This window comes from Taudactylus pleione, unplaced genomic scaffold (genome assembly GCF_031769625.1).
Source record: "Taudactylus pleione unplaced genomic scaffold, aTauple2 ptg000256l, whole genome shotgun sequence".
Taxonomy (NCBI): Eukaryota; Metazoa; Chordata; class Amphibia; order Anura; family Myobatrachidae; genus Taudactylus; species Taudactylus pleione.
The window spans coordinates 6,625,997-6,640,289 of NW_028284658.1; positions in this window are offsets into that span (position 1 = coordinate 6,625,997).

Genomic DNA, 14,293 nt, shown 5'->3' on the forward strand with positions numbered 1-14,293 from the left:
AAAGGGGGCGTGCTGTCAATGTTGATTGACAGCACGCCCCCTTTGGTGGGCATGCCAGGGGCGTGGCTGAAGACGGAGGCGTTCCCATGGGTACACCTACCGTCTGGGTCCGGCCCCACTGACATCACTAGTGATGTCAGTGGGAGTGATTTTGGCTCTAATAGAGCCAAAATCACTCCAGGACTTGCGGTCACTGAGACCCTACCGCAGGGTCTCATCGCAAGCCCGATGGTCGCGATGGTCTTGACCATCATCATGGACGCTCGCATAAGCTGTGGGTGGTAACCCACAGCTATGCGAACGTCCAAGAGGCCGCTCCAAGTTTAGGTAGGAGGGCCCTGATTCAGAGTGAGCGCTCTGGTCAGAGCGTCCGGCTCTGAATCAGGCCCCCAGGTCCTAACATAAGCTACATGTTCCCCTCGTTCTGCCACAACTTCAAGCAATCATTAAACATTACCCTTTTCTTCAGAGACTTCGCTACACATATACTATCTCTGACATTGTTCAGAACCTCCAAATCAAAGCTACCAATCTTAGGAAAAGGTGTTCTACATTTCTTGGTCATTTTGACCCATATGTCGCAGAACGCTGTAGCGTACGCACCATACATTTTAAACATAACATACCTGGCCGATCCTAGCGGATTCCATCTGCAATACATCATCGACCATTACTAGAGATTGCTTCGCACCCATCTGGGAAAACGCATAGGAATTTCTAGAGAATTTCGATTGGTGAAGATTTTCAAAGAGCTACGTTCACACACTCCCTCCCGTTATACACAGCAGACCCGCCTGTCGTTACAGTCGGCTTGCACAACGAGGAACAGACTAACCACCTATTGTAAATTATTCTACTTGCGGCCGTATTAAACCAAGCTTCAGCCGCTCGCTCCTTCCTGCTATACCCCAATTCACCACTACGTAATGATCCGTGTATATACACGAGGAGTAAAGTAACCACTTAACGAATTATGTTACTTGTGGTGAATTTAACTCCAAGCTTCACCACTAGCTTCCTACTTTGAGTTTACTCTCACTGGTAGCATCTAGAAGTTCAAATAACTCCTAACCTTGCCAGCAGTTTCACTCCCACGACAACCCACTTCACAATCACGGTTTATATAACCATGCGGTTCGATTGCATTGCCCAAAGAACCTAACTGATCAATGGACTTTGCGATTAATGGGTGCCGTACAAGAAACCCCTTAGTTTCTCGATAACCTAAACCACAATGTACCTGCTTTGTACACTGGCCCAGTAGTTTGTACAGCCCCGTCAGGCATCTACCGAGTTTCCACCGAGGTTTAATAGACAGTAACCTCCACTATTTTAGGCTCAACAGACAGTAGCCTTTACAATCACACGTTTCAATTACACACCTTTTCTGCACAGAAAAAATAAAAACCCTTTTCCCTTAATATAGCAGTATAATTCAGAGGTTTTAACAAGCAATCACGCTATACATACAATAACCGTTGAACACGTGGCAGCAATACAGGAAATATGCATACGCTATTGTGCGACTTCCCCTTTTTTAACACGAACCTTTATCAACAAAGGAAAACAAACTTTTTCCTTCCTTGTCCCTGGGTTCTAATCAACGCTCCTTGAACTCACAAAATAACAGATAGCAGTCTCTCAGCATCAAGTGGTAGCAGGTTTTCGAAGGCACAATGCGTTCTTTCCTGCGTATGGCACCTCCACCCTTTCATGAGGGGCCGATAACCGTGTGTTGCCATGTAAATTGGTAGCGTGATCTCACTCTACAAGCCCCCAACTATGAATACCTAATTATCTCTATACCCAAAATGTCGCTATTTAGCGTTGTAAGTCGCACAAGAAATAATTGCTTTCCAGACCTTGATTGTGGTTCCAAAGCACAAAAAGATATTATTCACCAAAAAGCATATAGTTACATGCTGTGATCTAAATACAATTGGCGCAAACAAATTATACAATCACAAGGTACAGTCGATACATACGCATGCGCTCTGGATCCAAATTTCCCGGCATCAACTATGAAACCTCCGTCAACAGAAAATAAAGATGACTAACTACCAGATCCAGGATGCCTGCTTATGTATCCTTGCAGAGATAGGCAATACAATAGAATGAGTTGGCATGTTCCCATTGGTTCTTACTCTTGGTTCTTCTGTTACGATACAGTTCATAGGTCAGTTTGTATTGTGATAGTTCAGCCTTCCAACAGCTCTTTGTGTGTGTTTTCCCACCGAATAACAAGTCTAAACTGGCTAATAAACATTACATTACAGAGTACATTTCAATGGTAAGTCTCAGTGTTCCACATCTTGCAAACGCATTTTGCGATTTCCTTGCCGATGGAACCGGAAGTCTGCAAATAAACAGTGGTTTACAATAGCACCAAACACGGTCGGCTTATCATGTACTAAACCTTAGATCTTAAATACAGTCACTTCATAACATAATTAATAATGAATATAACCTTGAATATTAACCTTACTGCTAGGGAACCTTTCTATGTAAGTGTGCAATGTGTAAGTGTAAGGATATTAAGAAAATACGCTAGTATGCATTGAGCATCTGCGTATTTGTGAAGTACACCATGATACATGTTTTGCAGGGTTGTTCCTATCATGGGTATTAATAAATGGGTGTATAGTTTTAGTAAGGACTTTTAATAATGTTCTATTGCATAGGAGATGCATGACGCTAAATAATAACATCGCCGTATGTACTGATAAAAATATATATATATAGTGTTCACTCTAGCTCCGGCGGCAGGCAGGGCGCCGGAGCTAGAGAAGGCAACCCTATGCGCGCGCCAAAGGCGTGCGTGCGTCCGAAATGGGGGCGTGGTCATGAAAAGGGGGCGTGTCTATAAGACGCTGCCCCTTTACGTCATATTTGGGGGCATGCCCGGCGCTTACAGACATGCCGGGCAGCCCCCAAGCACTGCAGAAAGGGAGAATAGACGCCGGGCGCATGCGCCCGGCGTGTATTCTCCGGCGGTGACCGGGACGTCACCGCAACACCGCATGTTTCTCCACCCGTGGGACACTGTGTCCCGCAGGTGAGAACGGCACCCGCAGGCTGTGAGGACAGGGCACTTTTTGCCCTCCTCCTGGAGGGCAGGGTGCTTTTTGCCCTCCAGAAGGAGGGCAGGGCGCGCGCCCCGCTAAAACAGCCTAGCGGGAACGCTATATATATATATATATATATATATATATATATACACTGTATACATATATGTATGTGTGTGTGTGTGTGTATATATATATATATATATATATATATATTAGGGGTGTGCACCGGCCACTTTTCGTGTTTTGTGTTTTGGTTTTGGATCTGGATCTTTCTTCGTGTTTTGGATCTGGATTGGTTTTGCCAAAACCACCCTTCCGTGTTTTGGGTTCTGGGTTTTGTGTTTTGGATCTGTATTTTTTTGAAAAAAAGCATAAAAACAGCTAAAATCACAGAATTTGTAGGTTTTTCTGCTCCTATGCTATTATTAACCTCAATAACCTTAATTTCCACTCATTTCCAGTCTATTCTGAATACCTCACACCTCACAATAGTGTTTTTATGTCCAAAAGGTTGCACCGAGGTAGCTGGATGACTATGCTAAGCGACACGAGTGGGCGGCACAAACACGTGACCCATCTAGGCGTGAAACTGCAGTGGCAGACAGGATGGCATTGAAAAACTAGGCCCCAAACTGTTCATAATGCAAAGAAAAAAAAGAGGTGCAAGATGGAATTGTCCTTGGGCCCTCCCACCCACCCTTATGTTGTATAAACAGGACATGCACACTTTAACAAACCAATCATTTCAGCGCCAGGGTCTGCCACACAACTGTGGCTGAAATGATTGGTTCGTTTGGGCCCCCACAAAACAAGCTGGCAATTAATCTGTCCCTGCACAAACTGGCTCTACGGAGGCAAGAAGTCGTCCTCATCCTCCTCATCCACAGATTCCTCACCCTCTTCAGTGTTATGTACATCCTCATCCTCACAGAGTATTAATTCGTCCCTGCTGGAACCACAGGTCCCTCTGTACGTTCTGGAGGCTGGTCTCCCTGGAAGAGTTGATCATTCATTTTATGAACATCATCTTCTCCACATTTTGTGGAAGCAACCTCCTACGCCTTTCGCTAACAAGGTTCCCGGCTGCACTAAACACTCTTTCGGAGTACACACTGGAGGGGGGGCAACTCAGGTAAAATAGAGCCAGTTTGTACAGGGACCTCCAAATTGCTTCTTTTTCCTGCCAGTACAGGTACGGACTGTCTGACATGCCTACTTGGATGCTGTCACCGATGTAATCCTTTAACAGACAGACGCACGCTTGTCACTGCTGCTTTGAGGATTCAAGTGCGGCTACAGCCCACACAATTCACAAAGACAGAAAAAAAAAAAGAATATTTTTATTGTTTGTGGAGCACACTTTGAGGGTTACACCACCCTCTAACAGACAGACGCACGCTTGTCGCTGCTGCTTTGAGGATGCAAGTGCGGCTACAGCCCACACAATTCACAAAGACAGAAAAAAGAAGAAGAATATTTTTATTCTTTGTGTAGCACACTTTGAGGGTGTCACCACCCTTTAACAGACAGACGCACGCTTGTCGCTGCTGCTTTAAGGATGCAGGTGCGGCTACAGCCCACACATTTCACAAAGACCGAAAAAAAAAGAACAATATTTTAATTGTTTGTGTAGCACACTTTGAGGGTGTCACCACCCTTTAACAGACAGACGCACGCTTGTCGCTGCTGCTTTAAGGATGCAGGTGCGGCTACAGCCCACACAATTCACAAAGACAGAAAAAAGAAGAATATTTTTATTGTTTGTGTAGCACACTTTGAGGGTGTCACCACCCTTTAACAGACAGACGCACGCTTGTCGCTGCTGCTTTGAGGATGCAAGTGCGGCTACATCGCACACAAGTCACAAACACATAAAAAAAATAGTTTTTTATTTTTTGGAGCACTTTGAGAGTTACACCACCCTTTAACAGACAGACGCACGCTTGTCGCTGCTGCTTTAAGGATGCAGGTGCGGCTACAGCCCACACATTTCACAAAGACCGAAAAAAAAGAACAATATTTTAATTGTTTGTGTAGAACACTTTGAGGGTGTCACCACCCTTTAACAGACAGACGCACGCTTGTCGCTGCTGCTTTAAGGATGCAGGTGCGGCTACAGCCCACACAATTCACATAGACAGATAAAAGAAGAAGAATATTTTTATTGTTTGTGTAGCACACTTTGAGGGTGTCACCACCCTTTAACAGACAGACGCACGCTTGTCGCTGCTGCTTTGAGGATGCAAGTGCGGCTACATCGCACACAAGTCACAAACACATAAAAAAAATAGTTTTTTATTTTTTGGAGCACTTCGTGAGTTACACCACCCTTTAACAGACAGACGCACGCTTGTCGCTGCTGCTTTAAGGATGCAGGTGCGGCTACAGCCCACACAATTCACAAAGACAGAAAAAAGAAGAAGAATATTTTAATTGTTTGTGTAGCACACTTTGAGGGTGTCACCACCCTTTAACAGACAGACGCACGCTTGTCGCTGCTGCTTTGAGGATGCAGGTGGAATCTAGACGGGATTTGGAACCGAGGACACACTACCTCCATCAATTGTCTAAATCCCACTGCACTAATGTCGGATACCGGACGCACGTCTAACACCAACATAGCAGTCAAGGCCTCAGTTATACGTTTTGCTTCAGGATGACTGCTGTCGTACTTCATCCTCATCGCTAGGGACTGTTGGAGGGTCAATTGTTTAGTAAAAGTAGTGATGTTCCTACTTCCTCTCTGGGATGATGAACAACTCCCAGCAGCAGCAACAGCACTAGTAGGAAGTGGTTCTTGATCTTTCCCTATTTTATTTTTATCAGAGAAAGTTTGGTCCTCCATTTATGTTATATTGATATATATACGTGCGGCTAAAGCGCACACAAACACAGAAAATATTTTTTTATTTTTGCTGGAGAGTAGTGCACTTTGTGGGTTACACCACCCTTTAAGAAATGAGCCAGCCAGCCCTTTACTTATGGGACACAGGCGCACGCTTGGCGCTGCTCCTTTGTTGATGCACGTGCAGCCACAGTGCACACAAGTCACAAACACAGAAAATATATATTTTTTTGGTTTGGAGTGTACTTTGGGGGTTACAGCACCCTTTAACGGTCAAGCCAGCCGGCCCTTTACTTATGACACAGGCGCACGCTTGGCACTACTTTGTTGATGCACGTGCGGCTACTGCGCACACAATTCACAAACACAGAAAATAATTTTTTTTTTGGTTTGGACTGGAGTGTACTTTCGGGGGTTACAGCACCCTTTAACGGTCAAGCCAGCCGGCCCTTTACTTATGACACAGGCGCACGCTTGGCACTACTTTGTTGATGCACGTGCGGCTACTGCGCACACAATTCACAAACACAGAAAATAATTTTTTTTTTGGTTTGGACTGGAGTGTACTTTCGGGGGTTACAGCACCCTTAACGGTCAAGCCAGCCGGCCCTTTACTTATGACACAGGCGCACGCTTGGCACTACTTTGTTGATGCACGTGCGGCTACTGCGCACACAATTCACAAACACAGAAAATAATTTTTTTTTTGGTTTGGACTGGAGTGTACTTTCGGGGGTTACAGCACCCTTTAACGGTCAAGCCAGCCGGCCCTTTACTTATGACACAGGCGCACGCTTGGCACTACTTTGTTGATGCACGTGCGGCTACTGCGCACACAATTCACAAACACAGAAAATAAATTTTTTTTTGGTTTGGACTGGAGTGTACTTTGGGGGTTACAGCACCCTTTAACGGTCAAGCCAGCTGGCCCTTTACTTATGACACAGGCGCACGCTTGGCACTACTTTGTTGATGCACATGCGGCTACTGCGCACACAATTCACAAACACAGAAAATAATTTTTTTTTTGGTTTGGACTGGAGTGTACTTTGGGGGTTACAGCACCCTTTAACGGTCAAGCCAGCCGGCCCTTTACTTATGACACAGGCGCACGCTTGGCACTACTTTGTTGATGCACGTGCGGCTACTGCGCACACAATTCACAAACACAGAAAATAATTTTTTTTTTGGTTTGGACTGGAGTGTACTTTCGGGGGTTACAGCACCCTTAACGGTCAAGCCAGCCGGCCCTTTACTTATGACACAGGCGCACGCTTGGCACTACTTTGTTGATGCACGTGCGGCTACTGCGCACACAATTCACAAACACAGAAAATAATTTTTTTTTTGGTTTGGACTGGAGTGTACTTTCGGGGGTTACAGCACCCTTTAACGGTCAAGCCAGCCGGCCCTTTACTTATGACACAGGCGCACGCTTGGCACTACTTTGTTGATGCACGTGCGGCTACTGCGCACACAATTCACAAACACAGAAAATAAATTTTTTTTTGGTTTGGACTGGAGTGTACTTTGGGGGTTACAGCACCCTTTAACGGTCAAGCCAGCTGGCCCTTTACTTATGACACAGGCGCACGCTTGGCACTACTTTGTTGATGCACATGCGGCTACTGCGCACACAATTCACAAACACAGAAAATAATTTTTTTTTTGGTTTGGACTGGAGTGTACTTTGGGGGTTACAGCACCCTTTAACGGTCAAGCCAGCCGGCCCTTTACTTATGACACAGGCGCACGCTTGGCACTACTTTGTTGATGCACGTGCGGCTACTGCGCACACAATTCACAAACACAGAAAATAATTTTTTTTTTGGTTTGGACTGGAGTGTACTTTCGGGGGTTACAGCACCCTTAACGGTCAAGCCAGCCGGCCCTTTACTTATGACACAGGCGCACGCTTGGCACTACTTTGTTGATGCACGTGCGGCTACTGCGCACACAATTCACAAACACAGAAAATAATTTTTTTTTTGGTTTGGACTGGAGTGTACTTTCGGGGGTTACAGCACCCTTAACGGTCAAGCCAGCCGGCCCTTTACTTATGACACAGGCGCACGCTTGGCACTACTTTGTTGATGCACGTGCGGCTACTGCGCACACAATTCACAAACACAGAAAATAATTTTTTTTTGGTTTGGACTGGAGTGTACTTTCGGGGGTTACAGCACCCTTTAACGGTCAAGCCAGCCGGCCCTTTACTTATGACACAGGCGCACGCTTGGCACTACTTTGTTGATGCACGTGCGGCTACTGCGCACACAATTCACAAACACAGAAAATATATTATATTTTTAGCACTTGGGGGGAGCACCCCTGATGGACAGAGCACCCCCTGGACAACACTACAGCACCTCTTTAGGACTGGGACACTGCACAGGACTTTGGAGTGGACACAGCCCCTATGGAGAACTGACTGCACAACACAGTCCAGCCAGCCCCTATGGACTTTGAAGTAGTGGACACAGCCCCTATTAACAACAGCAGCACAGCACAACACAGCCAGCCCCTATGGACTTTGAAGTAGTGGACAACAGCAGCACTACACTACACTACACTACACAGCCCTAACTCCCACCCTCCCTCTTCACTGTCCACAGCCGAGTGAGAAAATGGCGCCGACGTGGGTACCTTATATAGGATCCAAAACCCGCGAGACTCGGAAGGCGGGAAGATGACGTTTTGCCTCGATTTCAGAATCCGAGTCAGGCGGGAAAAGTCGAGCCTGACTCGGATCGGACTCGGATCGGGGGGGCTCGGGGGGGTTCGGATTTCAGAAATCCGAACCCGCTCACCCCTAATATATATATATATATATATACAGTATATATATATGTGTGTATATATATATATATGCATATATATACACATAAACAGTATAGGTATAGAGATATATATATCTATATATCTATCTATATATATCTATCTATATATATATATATATATATATATATAGTGCGTATATGGCATGGTAATTAATACAGGTCCTGGACCCTACCTGGAGCACTGCTACTGTTTGCTACTGATGGGCGGTGGCCACGGAGGGCTTGGAATATAAGGCTGGCAGTGACACTGGCAGAATGGCTACTGGGGCGGGTAGCGGCGGGGCTAGCTGGCCTGGATTATGGATAAGCTGCCTGGGACTTGGAGGGAGTGGGACAGGGCGGCGGGTCCCCGCCGGTGAGTTACACTTACTTGAGTCTGCTCTGCTCTGCTGTCACAGTGTGCCACGTGCAGGCTGACGGCCGGGCCGCATACAACAGTCTCGCTGTCTCTCTCAGCCGCGCGGGACTCTCTGGGATTTGAAGGCGGGACCATGTGACGTCATGACGTCACGTGGTACTCGCGCAGTGCTCCTCTGGGAGCACTGTGAAGTTGTAAATGGCCGGGTGGGGGCCCGTCCACGGGTCCCGCCGGGCCCTAGGCGAGCGCCTAAATCCGGGCCCTGTTTGGTTCTCTATCAACTTTTAGGACTTGTGTGAAAATCTGAGGTAGTTTAAAGGCTAAATGTCAGCAGCAATATAGAAAGTTCTTAAGGGTTCACAAACTTTCAAGCACCACTGTATATTACCTTATGTTTTGTCTGTTTGCACACTATTGCAGCTGTTAAGATAGCATAGTCATCCTGTACACTGTAGAGATATATGTAACAAAGTAATAGCGCAAATATGTGCAAGCAGCAAATTTATACAAATAAGCTAATATATGAACTGTGTGAGATATAATAAAAGGTATTACGTGTCCAAATATTAATAATTACTGTACATTATATGGAAATCTTAATAGTTGCATTTCTTCTGTAGTGGATACATTTGAATAAATTACACTTTATATAGGAGTCCCAATGGAATAAGCCGAGTATCCTAAAGCTTTTTTGTAATTTTACGTTTTTTATTTGTAAAAAAAAAATGTTTCTTACCGTTTGGACATTTGAAAGTCCAAGTGGATGTGGGCAATGTACATTTATGGAAGAAAAAAAAATACAACCTGGGCATTTGTGCTAGCATAATAGGGGAAACTGGTGGATATTATGGGCCATATTTAATATGGGAGCGAAAAGTCCGTGCTGGACTGTTCACTCCACATCGGAGGTTAGAGTGGGGATAAAGTATCGGGCGCGTGCCCGCTTATCCCCGTATTCAATTTAAAAGGAGCGAAAACAGGACCTGGCGACATTGGATCTGCAAAGACAAAATATAAAAAATTCTCAGGAAATATGCCTGGGACCCCCAAGTCCGGACATGGGGGATCGCTATGGGTACCTCCATTTTTGCCTGCTGAAGGAATTCTGGGTTTTTAATAGCCGCTGCAGGTGAATATTTGCGGCTATGAAGAAGGGGTGAAGAATAGCACTTAGATTTTTTTGTTTTGTAAAAATAACTATTGCTATCAAATTTGGGGTACATGAAAATGGGGGTAAGCATTTTTTTAAGTCCCTAAAATGATTTTTAAAAATTCAGCAAAAATGGCACCTGCCGCTACTCCCGCAATGAAGAAAACACCTTGGGGAGTTCTCTGAATTTAATTTGGATATTTTAGAAGTGTGTTCCCTATTTTTTTTTTTTTTTAACCCTCAAAATTAGTTCATTTTTGGGTGGGGTGTCCCGATTTTTTTTTTGTAACTTTTTTTCACAGTTTATTTTTAAATGACATTCCCAGGGGTGTAAGCTATTTTTTTTTTAAGCCTGCACCCTTAACCCCAATTCTGCACTTTTTTTCGCCACCTATTTCAGTGGTAAAAGTTATCCCTGTTTTTTTTTCCAAGACTTTTCGAACTTGCAAAATTGAATACGGGGATATTGGAAATAGGCGAAAATTAAATCATTGACCATAAATTATCGCCGATTCCGACATTTTGCTTCAAATTGAATATGGCCCTATGGGTTAACCATAAACCCTAATGGAGATGAGCAGGAAAAAGCAAGGATAGAATTCCTATTAAAACAAAAATTGTAAATTGGGTCTCCTCAGCTGTAGATCTACATGTTTCATCAGTCTGAGGAAGTGGTCAGATGGCCACGAAATATGTAGAGCTACAGCTGAGGAGACAACAGAGTGAGTATATCTCCCATTTACATCCTCTCCATTAATTTCAACAGTGTAAACTATATAATTTTCTCTTCTCTTCACAACATACTGTACATCAAGGAGGAGTACATACAACACTATTAAGACAGAGAAAGCCCCAGGACAATTCCTTTTTGTAAATAGGTTTAAAGTGGCAATTCGTTTAAAGGCAAAACTAACCAGATTTCACCTCATAAAATGAATTGCTGTTTTAAATCTTACATGTTATTAAACCCCGCGCTTACTTGATGTTTGGGCAGCAACTCAGTCAAAGGATACCCAATTCTTTTACAGAACATACACTAAAATATAATGAGTTGACGAGTTGCGCCTGGCATTAATTGATGTAGGTATGTAGTATATGCTAATTTGTCTCACGTCTGTAATAATTCACTCTGGCTTAAATTAAGTATTGTACCATCGAACAATGAAAGAAATTAGGAAATATTAATAGTAATGATATTTACTGGTATAAAATGTAAAACAAATATTGATAGGGTATCAATTTAACAAAAAGCATATATAATACATATAACATGGATTGCATATGTTATGTGCCTTCAAAAATTGTAGTAAACTCATTAAACAATTGAAAAAGATGCAACAGTCTCAAGAGGTGTGGTGTCCCACACTTCTATATTGAAGATAGAAGAAGTTCATTAATTTGAATAAATAATCTAGGTAGTTTACCCAACCGTACATTCCATTGTGCTTTTACACTTGCTTACTCTATGGATTTGCTTTGTGAAGTTCTCAAAGGATCCAAAGTCTTTAAATGTTTTGCCTCAGAAATTAGTTTCCTCTTATAGTGCAGGACATTTCAACTGCATCTTGTACTTGGCTTACTCTCGGAGACCATGCTGGAACTCACTATATTGACTTGAGCAATGATGGAGAACTTTGTATACACACTTCTATATTTATGTATTTGAATAAATAATCTGTGTCGAGATGCTTGTTTAATCAATAGTTGATTAACTCGCCGTTGGCATGCATAAGGTCTTCACACTGGTGATGACAAAAAGGTACCTGTGCGGGTACGATAGAGATCTGAGAATACGGAAAGAAGGGGAAAAAAGGATAAATATAGACTCCGGACTATGCTGCTCAAATTGGCTGGGTAAACGGCTGTTCACCTCTCCCAAGAATCTGTCCGTCGTCCTGTCAATATTGTGGCTTTAGTCTGAGGAGTAGACAAACTCGCCTATGTCCTCCTTCAGGGAAAACACTCAGCCGGTTGTCCCCTCCTCTCACGGAGTCTTACCTTAATCCTCTGGATTCTCATGTCCCGTGCTCATATCCTGCCGCGTTGTGTCCTCACCGTGCGGGCATCTCTGGATCGCTAGTTCTCTTCATCCATGCCGTCAATCCTCTCCATCTCGTTCAGGGGTTGATTGGCCCGATAGCCCTCGCTCCTGCTCGGCTTGTCCTCCATGCGCGCTCTGGATCATGCACGTCCTCTGACTTCCGGGTCACGTGTCAGTACCGCGCCAGCCGGCAAAGATGTTTTTGCTATGAAAATAGTGTAGTTGAATTATGCAGCTGGCTCCTACGCGTATCGACCCTATAGGGTCTTCGTCAGGGAGTCTATGAAGTCCTTGATGGAATGCCTTGTAAATAGATTGTCTCTGTGACGTCATGGTTAAATGAGATAGCGGGAAAAAGGAATCCCCATTCAGAGTTGTCCAATTAAACGTCTTGTCTTGTTAGCACATATTAAACGGCATTTGATATTTCACAGTGTGCACAAATACTTACAAAATTGTACATATAAATGATTGACTTCAAGTCAGGAATAATTTTAAATACTCAATTTACTCTGTCAGTATTTAACCTGTGATTACTGATTTAATCTCATTATCTAGATTCAATCCTGATGGTTTGAGTGTTTTTAATAGGAATATCCACTTTAATTCTTCTTTGTTGATTTTTTTTCATAGTCTCCCCCTCTCCATTTAGGTTGTACCAAGTTTATTCCCATAAAATGCAATCCTGTGGGGTCTTTCTGATGTTTCTCTTTAAAATGTCTCGATAGACTGTGAGTTTCTAAACCTTTCCTTATGTTCCCTATATGTTGTCCTATTCTTGTCTTCAGAGATCTTGTTGTCCTACCCACATATTGGTAACCACAGGGACAGTTAATCAAATATATAACCCCCTTTCTTTGGCATGTAATATGCTCTCTCAATTCATATTGTTTTTTTGTAACATTAGAGGTAAAATTACATATTTTCTTGGTTGTCTTTCTATACTTTTTACAGTGGATGCATGTGCCACAGTAGTAAAAAACATTCTGTATTGTTGTTCCCAGAAGGGTAGTTTGCTTTTGCTTATTCCTAGCTAAATAACTGTGAGTCAATTTCATTTTAAGATCTTCTGCTTTGTGATACACTACCCTTGGTTTCTCAGGTAAAATATCTGACAGACTTTCATTCCCCAATAGGATGTGCCAGTGTCTACGTAATATTTTTTCTAACTCTTTACTATCCTTGTTGTATTGAGTAATAAATGTTGTTTTAAATTTATTGTCAACATTCTTTGTCTTGTTTTTGTAAATCGGTGTCTAAACCTTCCTCTGCATCCTTTATCTAGAAATTGTTTTTTCATATTCCTAGCTTGGATGTCAAAATCATCCAGATTACTGCAGTTGCGTCTTAATCTCCTAAATTGTCCTAAAGGGATGTTCGTCAACCAATTCTGATGGTGTCCACTTGATGTCAGAATATAGCTATTAACATCCACTTTCTGTTGATAGGTTTTGGATTGTATACTGTTATTCTCAATATAGATTGTTAGATATAAAAAAATGACTAAAGTCTTACTATACACTGTAGTAAATATCAAATTGTTCATGTTTCTGTTGATATAGTTCAAGAATTCTTTTAATGTCTCCTCATCACCTCTCCAGATAAAAATTACATCATCTATATATCTGCGCCGAAGGACTAGGTTCGCCCCGAAGTCATGCCCATACCATATGAATGACTCCTCCCACCAGCTCATAAACAGTTTTGCATAACTCGGGGCAAACCTGGTCCCCATCGCATTTCCTGTAGTTTGTTTGTAATATTTGTCCCCAAACCAGAAATAATTATGTTGTAATATGAACCGTATACAGTTAATAATGAATTCTATCTGTGTTTGAACAAGGTCTGGGTCGTTTTAAAAAAAAAAATCGTATTGTTTCCACTCCTTGTGTTTGATTTATTACTTTACCTTCTGCCCATTCTATTTGCTCTAGAGTTCTGATAATATCCATTGTGTCTCTGATATATGCTTTTTGGGATTGCACATAAAC